Raw genomic sequence first — 6,000 nt, 5'->3', positions numbered from 1 at the left:
GGCAGGAAGGACAGGCCAAGAGTTGCTGAGGGAGTGGAGAGACCTATGCCTCTGCCAGAGAACCCTCAGCAGGGTGAGAAAAGCTCCCCCAACCTCTGTCTCTACTGACCTCCATTCGCCCCCACTGAATGAGAGTGAGCACAGGGACCTAAAGTGAATTAAGTTCTTAGAGTGCAGCCGCTGGAGTAGGGGAAGGACCTGCAAACAGAAAAACCAGCACCTACTTGGACCTTACATTCATCAGAATCATTCACGTCTGAGCTTCAGAGGAATTTTCAGTAAGTAAACAGGCTTTGAATCCCTCTCCCCGGCTTTTTTGGAGTCGAATTTATTCAATTGTTTTGGTTCCAAGGTGAATTATGACTCACTGCTTTGCAAGGACTCTGGTTCTCCGTGATATCATTGGTAGAATTTTTTAATGAGCTAAATGTAGCCTCACTTCTTTAATGTCAAAAATTAAACAGATGCAACACTGGAAAAGATATATATATATCAATTTAAGTAGCAATTTTCAAATTTGGTTAATGTCCTGGGAATAGTTTTATATTCACATGCATTCCCCCAGGTGATGACCCTCACAATCTGTTGACCAGCATTTACTCACCACAAAGGTGGGACACCACTTTCTAATTTCAGGATTGTTCTAGGACTTTCCAAGTGGCATGTTGGTAACAACTATGTTTCTTCATTGAATTATGTATATTTGCTTTAGTGCTGTGTTTGAAATGGAAAGACAGGGGCCTTCCTCCTGTGACACCTCAGAGAGTTTGCAGACAGGGAGCAGCCAACAACTGCTGTCATTAATTCTCTGAAAAATATTTACTGAGCCAGGAGTGGTCCAGAGACTAGAAATACCCAGTCTTCTTGCTTGAGAATTTTCTGGCCCCCTGGGAAGCCCAGTTTGTTAGCCAAATAAGAGGGTCCCAAGTGATGAGGGAAGAGGTTGTGGGGTTCAGCTTAGCTGCGGATGTGGACTGAGAGGCAAGACCTCAGAGATGTCAGGAGAACAAGATGAGGCCAGGGGGAGGGTGGAAGCGCATATGACTCACGGGTCCTCTGTGCCAGTTAAGACACCACACTGCTTCCCAACTGGCATTAATGAAATTTTTAAAGTGTCACGATGTCTGGTTCCTCCTCAGCCCAGGGCTATGACACAAGGTGGGGAGCAGAGGCAGGTGGCACACAGGGACACAAGGAATTGGAGGAGGTCAAGAAAATCACACCCACTCTTCTTCCTCTGCAGCAAGGTCCCATGAGCCATCACCTCTAGCGTTTTCCCCACCCCCTCACTTTCCCAAATATGCAAGCACATTCTCTGTGAGGGGGAGGGGAGCCTTTAAAAATCTGAGAGGTTCATCATCTCTCCAGAAGTGAGTGAGCACCACCACAGCAGACAATCTAAATGATCAGATTAGACTAAGGTTTTAATTTTCTATTGTGCCAAAATATACATAAAATTGTAGCCAGTTAAGCATGTTCTCCAGTTTTATTAAGCTACAACTGACATACAGCGTTGTGTGAGCTGGAGATGTACAGCATAATGACTTTCATACATTGTGACCCTTTAAAATAAGTCAAATCGGGCCTCCCTGGTGGCACAAGGGGTTAAGAAGCAACACATGGAGCAATCCACAGCCTCTGCAACACGAATGCGATCCCCCAGTTGGCCAGGGAGCAAGCCACATGATGCAGCAGACCTCTCCTGACTCGCCCACTGCTCCTCTCAGCAGTGTACTTCTGTCAGTCTGCCTGTTCTGTTCCCTGCTCTTTCTCTGGTGAATCCTCTCACCCCCACCCCCCACACCTCTGGCTTGTGCCCCAGCTCTTATATGCATAAAATAAAATAAATCTTTAAAAGTAATAAATAAAATAAGCCAAATCATGTCATTCCTCTCCTCAAACACTTTTTTGAATTTTAATCCCACTTAGAGTAAAACAGAAGTCCTCTGACCACAAGTGTCTCCCTGTTCTAACTTTATCATCCTCTGCCCCCCACTCAGGCTACTGAACGGAGACCAGCCAGTTCTCACTTCTTCCCATCCAGCCTCCTCTAAGTGGCAGCCAGAGTGATTTTTCTAAGCTGGGGTCATGTCACTAATCGTTTTATTACCCTGCTCTGCTCAAAACACCTCAGCTCAGTGAATTTATATCACAGCACTCACAAGTCAGCCGTGAGAACCCTGGTGCTGCTATTCCAGTGTCCATTTCTTCAGTCTTTCACTGGACTTAACTCCTGGGTGGTTGTGAGGGTCACAGGCTGCCACCACTCACTGAGCACTGGCTCTGCTAATCACTAGTCCGCAACTCCCTCAACAGCCCTGGGGCAGTGTAGTGTCAGGATGAGGCTGGAGGTTTGGCAGTAAAAGTATTTACCAGAGACAGAGTAGACAACAGGAAAGGCAGATTTTTTTGTTGTTGTCGTTTTCTTTTATTTAGTTTTTTTTAATTTAAAAAAAAATTTTTTTATATTCCCCATATAATTGCAACCCCCTTATTTTGACCCCAATCCCTCTGCCCCCCCCCCCCCACCGTGTGTCTCCGGAATGAAATACCCAGGGGACCAGACAGGAGAAGTTTGCACAGGAAGACAGATTTGAGGCTCCCTTATACTCTGGTTTCAGGGGCTTTCTTACTTGGGGTGCCAGTTTGCACCAGTTTACACCAGTTATCTGCTGGACATCTGGTCTCAGGCACTGGCCTTTGACACAGAATGTGTCCTGCCCTTCCTTCTGCTTTCCCAGGGCTGGGCTGGTTTTTCTTGTCATGGATGGCCTGGTTCCCATGACAACCTATTAATTTCCTTATCTATTCAACCCTCCCAAATTTGCCTGCCAGGCAGAGTGGGCACTTTAGATTTTAATCTTATTAAATGATACCCAGGCAATCCCTACTTAATCTAAGAGGAAATTGAGGCCTGGGCAAGGTAACTTGATCACACTCACAATCTCATACGTGATCAAGCCAGGATTCAAATGCTCTTCACCTCGAGGATATAGTGATTTTGGTCATTCAGATGACCAGTAAATATTTGTCATCTATATTGGGTCTTCATTCCTAGTTCCTGGCTCACAACTCCTCAAAGCCTTGGAATTTCTGAAACTTTGAGAGTGCTGAAGGCATCCCTTATTATGTTAATAAGGTGATTTGGGGCAGCACTTAGGATGGGGATTGTTTTCTAGGTAAACTAACCAAGTGATTAGGAGGTTGGAATTTCCAGGTCCACATCCAGACCTCTGGGAATGGGGTTAAAGATTGAATTCCATTGCCAGTGGCTGTGATTTAATCTTGCCTAAATTATAAAGCCCAATAATAACCCAAAAGGAAGGGCTTCAGGGAGCTTCCAGATTGGCAAACACATAGAAATTTAGGGACAGTGACACACCTAAAGGGGGCATGAAAGGTACATGCCTTCCCCCCATACCTTGTCTTAAGCATGTGTTCCTTCTAGCTGTTCTTGAATTACATCCTTTTGTAATAAATTGGTGATCTAGTGGGTAAATGGGTTTCCTAAACCCATTTCTGTGGACTGCTCTAGCAAATTAATTGAACCTCAGAGAATGTCCTGGAAACCCTTAATCTATGTTTGGAAGTTTAGGTAATAACCTGGACTTGTGACATTGTCACCTAAAGTCGGAGGAGGGCTTCATGGGAACATCCAAATTGCCCGCTGATCAGAAGTACAGGTAATTCCTGGAGCTCATAACTAGCATTGGAAGTGGAGGGTGGTCTCAGGAGACTGAGCCCTTTATCTGTGGAATCTGAAGCCTCTGACCCTGTTAATCTCTGCATAAACAGTGTCATAATTTTTAGCTAAGTTTAGTTCAATTCTCCAACACCCTGCTCATGTCAGAAAATTGCTTGCTGATATGGGGGCACCAACATATAAATGGGTCTTAAGATACCTATATACAACCTCTCAGTCAGCAACTCCTAGACAGTGGTCTGGGAACCTTGGGGGACCCTGCAGACCCATTTAAGTGGTGTGGAAACTCTAATAATATTTCATAAGACACTAATTGCCTTTTTCACTTTCATTCTCTTATGAGTATGTTGTGGGGTTTTCCAGAAACAACATGACATGTGATAAAGCAAGTGGCCAATGTGAAGCATGTATGAGACCCCAGCTGTCTCCTTTTAAACCAGGATTAATGATATTTGCAAAAATGTAAAGCAGCATTACTCATCCCTCCATATTTTTAAAAAAGATTTATTTATTTATGCATACAAGAACTGGGATACAGGCCAGAGATGCAGGGGGTGAGAGGATTCACCAGAGGGGAACAGAATAGGCAGATTGACTGAAATACACTGCTGAGGGGAGCAGTGGGTGTGTCAGGAAAGGTCTGCTGCACCATGTGGCTTGCTCCCTGGCTGGCCAGAGATCGATCTAGTGATGCAATGGCTGGGAACAGCTTCATAGTGCTGTGCTTAACCCCTTGCACCACCAGGGAGGCCCCCCTCTAATTTTTGTTTTGTTTTGGAGAGTACAGTTATAGTTCATTAAAAGTATTTTTTATAACAAGCTGATCAATATTTTAAATGAATTACTCTTTCTCAGTTTGAAGATCTAATACTATAAATGGCAATAAACACAGCCTACATAAATAAAAGCTGTCCATAATTTTTAAGAGTATTTAGTTTAAGAGTGTGTTTGGTCTTGAGATCAACTAGTTTGGAAAAGCATGGCACTAAATTATGCCTAATATATGTGAATTGCCTGTCATAGTGCTCACTGGAAAATAAGGGCTCAAAAAATGGTAGTTTTTGCTATTTTATAAGGTTCTATAAATGAATAATAAATATGCTACTGCCTGTGATTACTCTAGTCTAATTTCTCATTACTTCCTCACATGCCCTCTGCTCTCCTATTATGCTAAACTGCTGTGGTCTCAGACCCCTCTGTCTCTGAATCCTCTATCCCTATTTGAAGACTGCCCTGCCCTATCTACTTAACTCACACCTTCTTCCTCTTTACACTCAGCTCAAGCATCTGCTACTCTCTCTGTCCTGTCAGTTGTCTTCCCCGTATTTTGTTGATTTCCTTAGAAAAGGGCTAGAGAGAAGATTTTGTCATTGTGTAATCAGTACACTTGCGAAAAGGCCTCATCACTAGAACAATAGTTGTAAGAAGGAACAAGGACTAGACCAGTGTTTCCCAAAATGTAGCCTTGAGGCCCTGCATCCTGGTCACTGAGGTTTGTGTTCATTTGTACATTCCTGTCCCCACTGCAACCTACTGTGTGGACACCCTGGGGCTAGGGCCAGAGAATGAGGTTTTTTAAAACAAGTCGTGTGATTCTCATAAAAAATAAAAGTCTAGGAACCACTCTTCTGGGTTTACTAGTTTCCAGAAAAGCATGAGGCTATCCATTGGGGAGGCAAAAATGGTCATGAATTATACTGCAATCGGAGAGGAAATAACCTCCAGTCCCCACTGTGACTCCTCCCCTGCCAGTGGCTGGCTTAGGAATTAACGGCCATGGGATGCAGCTCTGACCAGATGGAAGGAGAAAACCACTGGCAGCTTTGGAAATATTCTCCACATTCTCACAATGGAAGAAAAGAAAGGGCCACCACCTTCCCAGTGACTATTTACCACTACGGTAACTTAACAGACAGAGGAGTTGGTTCTATTGGGAAGGGGCCAGGAGGGATTTCACAGAAGATGTGACATTTGAATTGGTGTGAGTGAGCATATCTAGGCAAAGGACAACATGAGTATTCCAGACTAGGAGGTGAGCGTGTTTTCCAGTCATTGCAGAGACATTTGTGCATCTTACAAAACAAATCAATAAACGGATGCCCTGATTTATAAATTGACCCTTGGTTAGGGTGTGTCAACACTGCAGAAAGTGGCAGGTGACAAAACTAAGTTTATAACGTGCAACACTAGGTCAGACCCTCAATTTGAATTCACAACGCATGAACCGCCCCCCAGCTGACAGCTCAACCCTCCTGCCATGGACTGTAATCATGTCCTAGAGTCACCCCTTCATCCTA

General features: G+C 44.1%; 1 protein-coding gene across 1 annotated transcript in view; it reads left to right on the top strand.

Annotated features, from left to right (window-relative positions):
* The window catches only part of GSDME (gasdermin E), a 67,508-nt gene continuing 61,508 nt past the window's right edge, over positions 1 to 6,000 (top strand). The window contains exon 1 of the mRNA XM_037509354.2: positions 1 to 278. The gene's annotated coding sequence lies outside the window, so the exon portion shown is untranslated. The remainder of the gene's footprint in view (positions 279 to 6,000) is intronic.

The sequence above is a fragment of the Talpa occidentalis genome, unplaced genomic scaffold (assembly GCF_014898055.3).
Source record: "Talpa occidentalis isolate TD23 unplaced genomic scaffold, MPIMG_talOcc4v2.1, whole genome shotgun sequence".
Classification (NCBI taxonomy): Eukaryota; Metazoa; Chordata; class Mammalia; order Eulipotyphla; family Talpidae; genus Talpa; species Talpa occidentalis.
This window is presented reverse-complemented; position numbering and strand designations above follow the sequence as displayed.